The sequence below is a fragment of the Apium graveolens genome, chromosome 6 (assembly GCF_009905375.1).
Source record: "Apium graveolens cultivar Ventura chromosome 6, ASM990537v1, whole genome shotgun sequence".
Taxonomy (NCBI): domain Eukaryota; kingdom Viridiplantae; phylum Streptophyta; class Magnoliopsida; order Apiales; family Apiaceae; genus Apium; species Apium graveolens.
In genome coordinates this window covers 200,164,073-200,177,820 of record NC_133652.1, presented here as the reverse complement: position 1 = coordinate 200,177,820, position 13,748 = coordinate 200,164,073, and the positions used below count along the sequence as shown (strand labels likewise).

Here is a 13,748-nt window from a genome sequence, read left to right as displayed (position 1 = left end):
TCCACCGCTCCATGTGGAAACACAGTTTTGACGATAAATGGTCCAGACCACCTTGATTTTAACTTTCCAGAAAAATTCGGAGACGAGAGTTGAATAAAAGAACTTGTTGCCTCGACACAAATGACTTAGGACAAGTTAAAACGGGGACATCCCAAGTGGAGTCTTGTATGCTGTTCTATAAGCCCAAACAACTTCATCGAGCTTCAAAGACCAATCTTTCCTTGACGGATAAACAACTTTCTCTAGAATGCGCTTGATCTCTCTATTAGACACTTCAACTTGACCATTAGTTTGCGGATGATAGGCAGTAGCGATGCGATAATTCACATTGTAGCGTTGCATCATAGAAGTGAACTTACGATTGCAGAAATGCGACCTTTCATCACTTATGATAACTCGTGGTGTTCCAAACCTTGTGAATATCTGCTTATGAAGAAAACTCAACACTACCTTTGCATCATTCATCGGTAGAGCCTTGACTTCTGCCCATTTCGAGACATAATTGACTGCCAGCAAGTTGTACTGATTATTGCAGGACGAGATAAATGGTCCCATGAAATTGATTCCCCAAACATCGAAGACCTCAACTTCAAGCATCACATTTAAAGGCATCTCATCCTTTCTAGTAAGATTTCCAACTCTTTGGCAATGATCACACCTTAAAACGAACTGATGTGCATCCTTAAACAACGTAGGCCAGAAATAACCTGCTTGAAGAATACGAGCTTCTGTCTTTTCACCACCATAATATCCACCATAAACTATGGAATGACAGTCTCGTAATATCCCCTTCGTCTCACAGAATGGGATACATCTCCTGATGATCTGGTCAGCTCCTTTTCTAAACAAATATGGTTCATCCCATATGTACCACTTCACCTCGTACAGAAACTTCTTCTTTTGAGCCACATTCATATTAGGAGGCATTATATTGCTGACAAGATAGTTCACAATGTCTGTGAACCATGGCTCTTCCTCTTGAACTGCGAACAACTGCTCATCCGGAAAAGATTCATTGATCAATGTCTCATCATGTGAAGTAGAATTGAGATTCTCCAATCTAGAGAGATGGTCAGCTACTTGATTTTCAATACCTTTTCGATTGTTGATCTCTAACTCAAATTCCTGTAGCAAGAGCACCCAACGAATAAGTCTAGGCTTCGAATCCTTCTTTGAGACCAGATAGCGGATGGCAGCGTGATCAGTGAATACTGTCACCTTTGTCCCAAGTAGATAAGATCAAAATTTTTCAAAACCAAAAACTATAGCCAAGAGCTCCTTTTCAGTAGAGGTGTAGTTCATTTGAGATCCATTTAGCGTCTTACTAGCATAGTAGACCATATGAAAGATATTATTCTTACGCTGCCCAAGAACTGCTCCCACTGCATAATCACTTACATCACACATCATCTCAAAAGATTATGTCCAATCAGGTGCCGTAATAACTGGTGCAGTTATTAAACTCTTCTTGAGAGTCTCGAATGTTGCCAATCATTCATCATCAAATTTGAAAGTCACATCTTTCTCGAGCAAGTTGCACAACGGCTTAGATATCTTAGAGAAGTCCTTGATGAAACACCGATAAAAACCCGCATTACCAAGAAAACTACGGATTCCCTTAACAGAAATGGGTGGCGGAAGATTTGCAATGACTCCCACATTGGCTTTATCCACCTCAAGGCCCTTGCTAGAGACCTTATGCCCATGAATGATGCCTTGTTGCACCATGAAGTGATATTTTTCCCAATTGAGCACTAGATTGGTTTCCGCACACCTTTTTAGCACCAAACGGATATTATTCAAACATTCATCAAACGAATGTCCAAAGACGGAGAAGTCGTCCATGAACACTTCGACATTATTTCCAATCATATCAGAGAATATGGCCATCATGCTTCATTGAAAAGTGGCAGGTGCACCACATAAGCCAAAAGAAACTCTGTGAAAAGAAAACGTGCAAAATGGACAAGTGAAAGTAGTTTTTTCTTGATCTTCTGGTGTAATGCAAATCTGATTGTAGCCCGAATAGCCATCCAGAAGATAATAATACTCATGACCAGCCAACCTGTCAAGCATCTGATCAATAAATGGAAGAGGGAAGTGATCCTTCCTCGTGGCTTTATTCAACTTCCTGTAGTCCATGCATGCCCTCCATCCTGTGACTGTTCGAGTGGGGATGAGCTCGTTCTTCTCATTTGCTACCACAGTAATACCTCCTTTCTTAGGTACACATTGCACGGGGCTCACCCAAGAACTGTCAGAAATAGGTTATATGATTCCTGCATCCTGCCACTTTAGAATTTCTTTCTTCACCACTTCTTTCAAGATGGGATTAAGTCTTCATTGTTGCTCAACAATCGGCTTGCTACCTTCCTCTAGCAGAATTTATGCATGCAGTACGAAGGGATGATCCCTTTTATATCTGCTATAGTCCATCCGATGGATGATTTGAATTCTCTCAAGATCCTCAAGAGCTTGTCCTCATCACTACCTGAAAGGTCAGATGCAATAATAGCAGGCAAAGTAGATGCATCACCTAAAAAAGCATACCTCAAGTGTTCAGGCAATGGTTTAAGCTCTAAAGTAGGTGCTTCCTCAATAGATGGTTTGAGCTTTCCCTCAGCATTCTTGAGATTAGTATTAGTAAGAGATTCAAATGGAATGTCTAGCTTTCGCTTCCAAGGAGAAGCATTTAGATATTGTAGTTGCTCATTGCCTTCCTCATCTTCACTGTCAAATTCCCCCAATAAGGCTTTTTCTAAGGCATCAGACCTTAGCACATGATCAAGTTCTGAAGTTATTGTGATATCAATCAAATCCACCTTGAAGCACTCCTCATCTTCTGTAGGGAATTTCATTACATTGAATACATTGAGTGTTACATCCTGATCTTGAACCCGCATAGTAAGTTCACCTTTTTGCACATCTATCAAGGTACGGCCTGTAGCCAAGAAAGGTCTTCCCAAGATTATGGGAATCTTCTTATCTTCCTCGAAATCCAGAATGATAAAGTCTGCAGGAAAGACGAGCTTATCCACCATTACTAACACGTCCTCCACGATGCCTCATGGGTATGTAATAGAACGATCAGCCAATTATAGAGACATGTAGGTGGGCTTCAAATCAAGAAAATTTAGCTTTTTGAAGATAGACAACGACATCAGATTGATGCTTGCTCTCAAATCACAAAGGCACTTGTTGAATGACAACTTGCCAATTGTGCATGGAATGATGAAGCTACCTGGATCCTTAAGCTTTGGAGGTAATTTTTGTTGTAGCACATCACTGCACTTTTCCGTTAGAGCAATGGTATCAAGATCATCCAGTTTCATCTTCCTTGAAATAATACCTTTCATGAATTTCGCATAACTAGGCATTTGCTCCAGAGCCTCAGCGAAAGGTATGTTGATGTTAAGTTTCTTGAACACCTCCAGAAACTTACCGAATTGCTTATCCAGCTTTTGTTTTTGCAATCGCTTTGGCAAAGGTGGTGGAGGATAGAACTGTTTCTCCACTGTATTACCCTCAGGAAGAGTGTGTTCAATAGTAGTCTTCCTTGGTTCCCCCTCTTTCTCCTTTTTCTTGTCTTCTTCATCTACAACTTCAACTTCTCTATCCTTTGCTTTTTTAGCTTTAACAACTTTTCCAGACCTTAACGTAACAGCTTTGACTTGCTCTTTAGGTTCCTTCATTCCTGGCACTTCAGTATCACTGGGAAGTGTGCCAGGTTGATGATTGAGCAAGGCATTGGCTATTTGACCGATTTGATTTTCCAAGGTCTTGATAGAAATAGCCTGACTTTTATAAAACAACTTTAGCTCCTCGAAATCAGTGCTAGAAGGTGGAGCAACACCTTCTTGTTGAGGATATAATTGCCTTTGAGCATATTGTTGAGGTTGCTGAAATCCAAGTAGATTAAACTATTTACTTATAGCTTGCTGATATGGTTGCTGAACAGCATTCTGATTGTTGCTCCAGCTGAAATTGGGATAATTTCTGTTATTAGGATGATAAGTAGCTGGCACAGGCTATTGCGGTCGCTGATAATTGTTCACATACTGAACAGATTCATTAAGAAGAGAACACTGATCCGTAGCATGAGAGCCTGGACAAAGATCACATACAATAGCTATCTGATTGACTCCATAGTTGGCTAAAGAATCGAACTTCATAGATAGCGCTTGGAGCTGCGCTACAATAGTTGTAGCTGCATTAACTTCCAGAATACCTGCTAGCTTCCCAGGCATCATCCTTTGAGTTGGGTTTTGATACTCGTTTGCAGCCATAGTTTCAATGAGATTAAAGGCTTCATTATAGCTTTTGGCCCACAAGGCGCCTCCAGAAGCTGCATTGAGCATGGGCCGAGATTGGCCCCCCAAACCATTGTAGAACCCAGTGATCACCATCTAGTCAGGAATACCATGATGTGGACAATTTCTCAACATCTCCTTAGAGCGCTCCCAAGCTTCGCACATAGATTCTGTTGGTTGCTGCGCAAACTGAGTAAGAGCACTCCTCATAGCTGCAGTCTTGGCCATTGGATAGAACTTCACCAGAAACTTTTGCGCAAGATCTTCCCAAGTAGTGATGGACCCAGTTGGTAAAGAATGTAACTAGTCCTTAGGTTTATCCCTCAGAGAGAATGGGAAAAGTCTCAGCTTGATAACCTCATCAGTAACACCATTATATTTAAAAGTATTGCAGATCTCGACAAAATTCCTGATATGCATGTTGGGATCTTCAGTCGCAGCACCTTCGAAAGAAACAGAATTATGCACCATCTGAATAGTGCCCGGCTTGATTTCAAAATGATTGGCCTCAATAGCCAGATGAATGATGCTTGACTGAATGTCATCAATTTTAGGCCGAGAAAAGTCCATAAGAGCTGGATCTCCTGGAACTATACGATCACCCATGATTACCTGTTCTTTTTTTTCACTCTCTTTATCCGAATCTTCAGAATCTAACTTATCCGGAATGTCAAGAAGTTAATATGTCCCCTCAGCCGTATCTAGAGTCCTCTTGCGAGTGCGAGAACATGTTTGCATAAACGCTCGCTAGAGTACCTGAAACACAACCGAAAACAATAAGTAACCACTCTTAATCAATGAGTCCTAATGACCACTGATGGCAAATACATAAACTAAACAAATTAACACTGAGTCCCCGGAAGTGGCGCCAAAAACTTGTTAGGCACAAAGCATGCGCTAATAATTCACGCAAGTATACGCGTTCGCAAGTAATATAGAATGATTTCTAGTTCGTTCCCAGAGAGACTCTGATTAATTATATTTAATTAACACTTACTCACCAATGTATGATTACTTCTCAATGTCAAGATAATAACACTTAAGGTTGATTAACTAATTATTAACTTCGAGAATTAAACACTTAAATTAACACTTGAATTAACAATATTAAACACACATGAGATCATAACTTTATTACTACTTCATTCAATAGTTATTGTCATTACCCTTAGCATGTAACGGTTCATATTAATCGAACTGTTAGATATATTTGATAATGTCATGACTAATGTGATTTATGTTTAGTTTTCAGATCTTACTTAAACAGGACAAATCAGTACTTAACTGAAATCAGTACTTATACTGAAGTCAGAACTTAAATCATCAGTACTTAAGGTTCAGGAGATATTTATCAGAAGATAATATCAGGACTTAAAGAAAATGTCAGATAAGGAAGGTAGCTGATTTACAGGAAGAGGAGATCAAGACAAACATAAGAAGAGATATGCATGAAGAAGGAATTCTATGAAGAATAGAATACTTGGAAGAAAAGATAACTGATTGATATATTTTAGGAAGCAGAATTATATTCCATATCAATTAGCGATTATCTTGTAACTGTGTAGTATATAAACACAGACATAGGGTTTACACTAAAAGTGTTATCATTATCAAGAAGATTATTCATTGTAACCCTAGCAGCTCTCGTGATATTTATTCATCACTGAGAGAGGACAGTTCCATACTGTAACAGAGTTTATTGTTTTGAATAAAGTTTGTTTTCTATTACATGAGTTATTAAAGTTCGATTTGATTGTGCTATACACTGTATTCACCCCCTTCTACAGTGTGTGTGACCTAACAAGTGGTATCAGAGCCTATCTGTTAACACACAAATAGTTTAAGATCCAAAAACAATCATGTCTGAAGTAGAAACTCCAACTAAGCCCACCAAAACTGAAGAACCTCCAAAGACACAAATCCAAAGCCGATTTGAGACAATTAGAGTTCCCATATTGAGACCATCTGAATATCCCATATGGAAGGTGAGGATGACTATATTTTTGGAAGCTACAGATCCAGAATATCTTGATAGAATCAAGGAAGGGCCTCACAAACCAACCAAGCTCGCAATTGCAGTTGCAGGTGAAGCAGCAAAGTCTGTACCAAAGGAGAAGAGTGATTACACTGCTGAAGACATCGCCTCAATCGCTAAGGATGTGAAGGTACGACACTTACTGCATAGTGCCATTGATAATGTAATGTCAAACAGGGTAATAAACTGCAAGACTGCAAAGGAGATATGGGATGCCTTGGAAACAAGGTGTCAGGGAACTGATACGATCAAGAAGAACAAGAAGACAATACTCACTCAAGAGTGTGAACACTTTGACTCAAAGGCTAATGAGTCGTTGACTGATTTATATGATAGATTTGTCAAACTCTTGAATGATTTGTCACTGGTTGATAAGGAGTATGATCTTGAAGATTCAAACCTTAAATTCCTGTTAGCTCTTCCTAAAAGCTGGGATTTGAAGGCAACAACTATAAGAGACAACTATAATCTTGATGAAATTTATGGGATGCTCAAGACTCATGAACTTAAGATGGAACAAAGAAGCAAGAAGAAATGAGGAAAGTCAAGGACAGTTGCTCTTAAGGCTGAAGAAGAATCCCCCAAGGCAGCCACCTCAAGGAAAGGCAAGGGTAAAACGCTCTTCACAAAGTCTGATACTGAGTCATCAAGTTCTGATAATGATGATGACTCAGAATCTGAAAGCTTGCCTGAGACGGATGCTGATAAAGAGATGATGAAGCTGTGTGCTCTTATGGTGAAAGGAATCACGAAGATTGCATACATGAAGTTCAGGAAGGGAAAGAAGTTTTCCAGGAGATGTGCAAGTTTTGATAAGAAGAATTTCAGAAAAACTGAAGGCAAAGGAGGAAAGTCTGACAAATGAGATTATATAAATGCCAAATGCTACAACTGTGGTGAAAAAGGCCACATATCTCCTGATTGCAAGAAGGTGAAGAGTGACAAAGGCAAGGCTCTTGTCACAAAGAAGAAAAACTGGACAGACACCTCAGATTCTGAAAGTGAGGAGAACTATGCCTTGATGGCAAATGCTGATATGGCAAATGCTGAAAGCAGTACTGAAGCTGCTGAGTTAAAGGTACCTCAAACTACTTATGCCTTTCATACTGATGATATTAATGAGTTGAGAAGATATCTTAAAACCATGTTCATTAGCTATAGAGACCAAACTTTAACATGTGCAAGATTAACTTCTGAAAATCTTGCTTGTAAAAAGAGGAATGATTATTTAGAAAAAGAGTTATTCATGTTCCATCAAACTCAGAAAGATAGAGATGATTCTTTCTATGTTAGGGATGAAGTGCTTAAAATGAATGAATCTCTAAAAGCTGAGTTAGAAAAGGAAAGAGAGATTATCAGGACTTGGACTAACTCTGGCAGAACAACTCAGAATTTGTTAAGTAGTGAAAACTGGAAAGAGGGCTTAGGTTATGGAGATGATAAGAATGATAAAGGAACTGTGGAGATTAAACCTATAGTTGTTAATCAAAAATCTAAATTAAATCCTGTTAATTTTGTAGCTGTAAAGTCTGATAATGAGAAATCAGAAGTTAAACAGGAATTAACTTCTGATAAACTAAAACAGGAAAAGACAACTGAAGTAAACGTAGGCTTAATGACAAAGAAGCAGCTTAAACATAAGCTGAAAGATGTTAAGAATGCAAACAAGGTAAAATCACCTAGGAAAAATAGGAATGGAAAGGAAGGTGTGAATAAAAGCAATGATTATAATCCTGTTCCTGATGCTCCTAGAAAAACATGTCATAATTATGGAAGCTCTAACCATCTGGCTTCTTTTTGTAGGAAGAATAAGAATATAAACTCCTTACCTTCAAAGTCAGGAGTTAAGAGTCAGTCTGTTAGATATAAGCCACAAAATCCTTGTTTTCATTGTGGTAGTTTATGGCATTCCATTTATACTTGTAAGGAATATCATAGTCTGTACTATGATTATTATCAAATAAAACCTTCTTTAAAGAAAGTTAGCATTGTTTCTTCTAGTGTAAGTTCTGATTCAAAGTCTGATAGTGTAAATTCTGATAAGAAACTTGTTAACATAAACTCTGATGCTAAATCCGCTGCAAATGTCATCAAACTTAATAAGGCCAAAGGATCCAAGTAAGTCTGGGTCCTTAAAACTAATCATTAGTGGTCTTTGTGATTGCAGGGCAATAGGAAAAACATCCTAGTTTTGGACAGTGGATGTTCAGGACATATGACTGGAAATAAAGCCCTGCTATCAGACTTTGTGGAGAAGGCTGGCCCAAGTGTTTCTTATGGAGATGGAAATATTGGAAAAACATTGGGATATAGCAATATTAATCTTGGGAATGTCATCATTAAAGAAGTAGCTCTGGTTTCAGGATTTAAACACAATCTGCTGAGTGTTAGTCAAATCTGTGACAGAGGTTATCATGTGGATTTCTTTGAAGAACATTATGAAGTTATTAGTAAATCTACAGGCAAAGCTGTTCTGAAAGGATACAGGCGTGGTAACATTTATGAAGCCAAGCTTTCAACAAGTACTGATGGTTCTGCAATATGTCTGATGAGTAGAGCATCAATTGAAGAAAGCTGGAATTGGCACAAGAAACTCTCTCATTTAAATTTCAATAATATAAATGAACTAGTCAAGAAAGATCTTGTGAGAGGACTGCCAAAGTCAGTATTTGCTCCTGATGGCCTTTGTGATTCTTGTCAGAAGGCTAAACAAAGGAAATCCTCATTCAAGAGCAAGACCGAATCATCAATTCTTGAGCCTTATCACCTACTGCATGTTGATCTATTTGGTCCAGTGAATGTCATGTCTATTGCAAAAAAGAAATATGCTATGGTCATAGTGGATGAGTTCATCAGATACACATGGGTGTATTTCTTGCACACAAAAAGTGAAACTGCATCTATCTTGATTGATCATGTCAGGCAACTGGATAAATTGGTCAAAGATTCTGTGAAGATAATAAGAAGTGATAATGGTATTGAGTTCAAGAATTTGATAATGGAAGAGTTCTGCAAAAACCATGGAATCAAGCAGAAATTTTCTGCTCCTGGAACTCCACAGTAAAATGGAGTTGTTGAAAGAAAGAATAGAACTCTCATTAAAGGTACACGTACAATGCTTGATGAAGCAAAGCTTCCAACCTATTTCTGGGCCGAAGCTGTGCAGACTGCTTGTTTTTGTTACGACCGGCATTTTATGTAATATTATTTGTGAATTTGGTATAATATTAAGTCAAATAAAAATATATTCAATGATTGTACGTTTGTGTGAGTGAAAATTTCTGCATTATAAATTTGCTTTGGGTAGTATATGATTTTTCAAAGCAAGAGTTTATTTAATTTCTTTATTTTTGATTTATAAGGAATATTCTAAGCTTTGGAAAAATCTTCTTTTAAAAGGCATTTTGTTCACAAATTTTGAAAATGATTTTATAAAGTCTCTAAAAATACAAGTTAATTTATGGTATAAATTTTATAATTTTTGAACTTGTATTTTATTTTATAAAAATAAATCATTATAAATTTTAGTTGTCATATTTATCAAATTACATGAATAACCTTGCATGCAAACTCTCTTCTATTTAATCAAAGCGCAAAGAAGACATTCTCAACCCCACTAACTCACATTTTGCTAACTAATTTACCCCTTTACCCTTGCATGCAAATCTACCTAACTATATTGGAGGGTTACTCTTGTAAAATCTCAAACCCACTCACATTATAGTCAAATAAATGCATAAAAACAAGTCCAAGAAGTGATCATCACCTCACTTCACCCCACCACTTCACTCTCTTCTCCCTCCCTCCTCCCTCACCTCTCGGTTTTTCCCCTCCCCTCTCGGCAACCACCAAAACCGAGCCCCATCCCCTTCTTTCTTCAACTCTCACTCAAACAATCATCTTATATCCAAGTAATTTTACTCCCTATATGTTATTCTTATATATATTTCAAAAGTTTAGAGTGAAAAACCTATGTTTTGACCTTGCATGGTGATGTTTTTGTTAAACTCAAAGTGAACCTCCTTGATTCTTGTGAATCTAAGGCTTTCACCATGAGATATAGTATCATAGGGTCAAGAATGGCTAGACATAAGAGTGTTACACTTATGAAATGTTGTTCTTACCCTAATCAATTCGGCCATGACTTGATAGGAGCCGAATGGATGGTGTTTTGTTGCCTTGTAACATTTTTGTGTATTTTGTGATGATAACGTGAATTTTATAGTAAAAGCTTGATAAAACCCTTTTGCTTGCTAGTTGATCATTTAGTTGTAATCCATGTTAGGCTTGCATGTTGAATTATGATAAAAATTTATTTGGAAATCATGTTGCTTTGGCTTGAAAGATCCGAAAGCATGCATGCATGTAAATCACTTTTGATTTTTTTGGAAGTTTTGATCATTTAGATTCATGTTGTTAGTGAGCCTTAATTTCAGTAGGAATAATGTATTAATATTGATTTATACTTCTTATTGCATGGTAATAATTCGTGGTTATCTATTATAAAAAAATATATATATATCTTGTTGCTTCAAGAGCATAAAGGTTTGTGATTTGTAAAGAGTAGTCTCTTTTGTTTTGCCATAGTTGCACCTTAGGTAAGGATGATCTCACCAAGGTTATTTTGAGAAAAAGGGAGTTAGTTCAGTAGAATACCATGTATAAGTCTTTGTTTAAGTTTTGAGTTGTTGTTAGATAGGTTTGTCAAGTCAAAGCCTTGGAAAAAAATGAGAGTTATAGTTTCTGCAGAAAAATCAGTTTAGTACCCTGAGGTTTAGAGTGAGTTTTGACCATGTCATTGATGTGCACTTTGAGGCCCAAGCTACCAGAAGTTAGTATGGGGAGTATATAATAGGTTTTAGGAGTTGGTTGGAGGTTTGCATGTCATTTGGTTAGGTGCACAAGTAGAATAACAAAATCTGTCCAGCAGGGGACAGTTTTGTTGCAACTTAGAAATAGGGAGATTTGGCCATGTCATGGGTAGGCCCTCATTAGGCCCAATTGGGCCTTAGTTAGAGGGTATGTCAGAGAAGTTTTTCCAACCATAGTTCATAGGATATGAGCTAGAACCATGTGTCACAAGATAATTCAAGTCAGGGCATTTTCTGCCCAGAAAAACAGGGAAACCTTGGACTTTTAGCTTAGGCCCAAGAAGGCCCAAGCCAGGCCTTTGAGCCACATCAAGCTTGTGAGATTCCCTTAGGTCAGGAGAGTCTTGTGTAAAAATTTTGAAGAAAAAATTGTAGTTTAAGAGTGTCTAATGCACTCAAGAAACCTTAGTTACCATTCTGAAATTTGCACCAGTGAGCACTTTCACTTATCACATAGCTTTAGAACACTTAGAAGTGAGTATTAGGTCGACCACCATAGTTGTAAGATAGTATAAGGTCAGTAGAGCAAAAGGCACAAGTGAGGGTCAATAGGTTTTGGATAATTTAGGAAAGGCACATTGAGTTAGGAAGCCCAAATTTGAAGACTTTGTTTAGTTAGCGACCAAGTGACTTAAGTGGTGAGTCGAGATCATCCAAGCCTAGTGTGGCATTATGGTGTATATGATGTTATTTGGTATTAATATATGATATGTGATTATGTGGCTACGTGTGTACATTTGAAAATATAATGGTGGATATGAATTAAGTGCGTATAGGCCTAAGTGCCATCCATGTTTAATTTCGGGTTGTAAATAGGTTAAGATGGTAAGAATATATTATAATGAGGATTATTATTATTTATGTAGGATCTCGAGACGAGGGAAAACTTGCCATAAAAGTTGAGTGAAGCTCCAGTTGTTGCTCCTACCAGTCAGACCAGACCAGTCTATCTCAAGGCAAGTGATTCAACTTGACCTTCGTATTTACTGTAAACGGTTCATATATATATTGATGCAATTATCCTGAGTCATTTTGATATATTTAAATCAAGCGTATCTTTTGTTTATCTTTGAGTTATATAGAGATGCCATGAACCCTCGAGTACGTATTGCAAGTAGTTCAAAAGTCTTTCATGATAGTTTAATGCCATGATAAAATAGAGATTTGTTATAATACTTTATTGATCCTTTTGATTATCATGCTATTGATCCCTGAAAAATCTTGATATTGCACCCTGATGCTTTGATTCAACTCTTGAAATAACCTCGATAGAAACTTTATCTTGATACCTAAAAGCCAATCATTTCTTAAATTCATTCATGATTGTTTGATAACCCTATCCTTACCCTAAAGCTTGATACCCTGTTATATCTTGAGCTGATGATCACTTTCTTTATATTTTAACACCTCTATCCTATTGGAACCAGTGATGCTTATCTTCTTGATGTTCTAATACCTATACCTTGTCTACAACCATTGCTTTAAGCCTAGTTTGGCATTACTCTTTCATATTATCCAATAGCCTTGCTCAATTTCCTTGTCAAAGTTCTTGTTTATGGAAACCTCTCAATTACCCTAATATAGTAAAGTCTAGTGGATCATGGCCCTGAGATTTAGTGTCATATTTCCAGTGTTTCAAGTTGATCTATAATCCCTTGATAAAAATGATTACAGTCGAAAGAGATTTTGTCATAAATCGGCATCAGTTTTTAAAATGATTAAAATGTGGATTTTTCAGTCCCAAAGGGGGATAAATGTTTTCTTTGAATGGTGGATCTGGACTGAGACGCGAGTCCTTTCCACACTTATATTAGGCTTAAAAGTTGCCTAGGGATTCCCAATAATGTTTTAGAACCCAGCGAGGTTCGGGATTACTTCGCGGCTGATCACCGGCTGTAATCCGTAGCGTCATAAAATTATTTTGATTAAGAATGATTTTAAAATTGTTTTGATGCAAGCAAAATGATGCCAACTCACATAAGTTTTATCTCTCGTTATCATTGATTACGTCTTTCCATTGTCATTCCTAAAGGTATATCTCGAGTTATGTTTTGCGTTGTACTGTTAGCACTTGTTGAGCTTTTGGCTCACTTCTTGCTTTACCCTGATATTACAGCTAGCAGCTATGGTTAGATTCAAGCAGACTGCCCGTAAGACCTGTGATGCTGATGCTTATGTTCGAGCTCAGGTAGAATAAGTAATAATAGCTGTGAGGATTCGGTATTTGTAATCAGATGTAATAGCTGGTAGTGATGGGCTGTTCCAAACCCTAAACTGTAAGATCTTGGATTGGTTGTGTATCCTTCATTAAAATGATGTAATAGCTATATTTATTTTTCTGTTTAAGTTGGGGGTGTGACAGTTTTACTCAGAATGCAACACTCAATAACAAGCAAGGAAAGACACCATATGAGATGGTGAAGAAAAAGAAGCCAAATCTGAAGTATTTTCATGTATTTGGATGCAAATATTTTGTTCTTAAGACTCACCCTGAACAGCTATCCAAATTTGATCTAAAAGCTGATGAAGGAA

The 13,748-nt window shown here is 37.4% G+C and overlaps 1 non-coding gene across 1 annotated transcript; it reads left to right on the top strand.

Annotated features, from left to right (window-relative positions):
- The first annotated feature begins 4,416 nt into the window (after window positions 1-4,416).
- Window positions 4,417-4,523, top strand: LOC141669767 (small nucleolar RNA R71). Its single transcript, XR_012554028.1, has one exon. It is a non-coding gene; the product is annotated as a small nucleolar RNA R71 (small nucleolar RNA).
- Window positions 4,524-13,748: the final 9,225 nt, after the last annotated feature.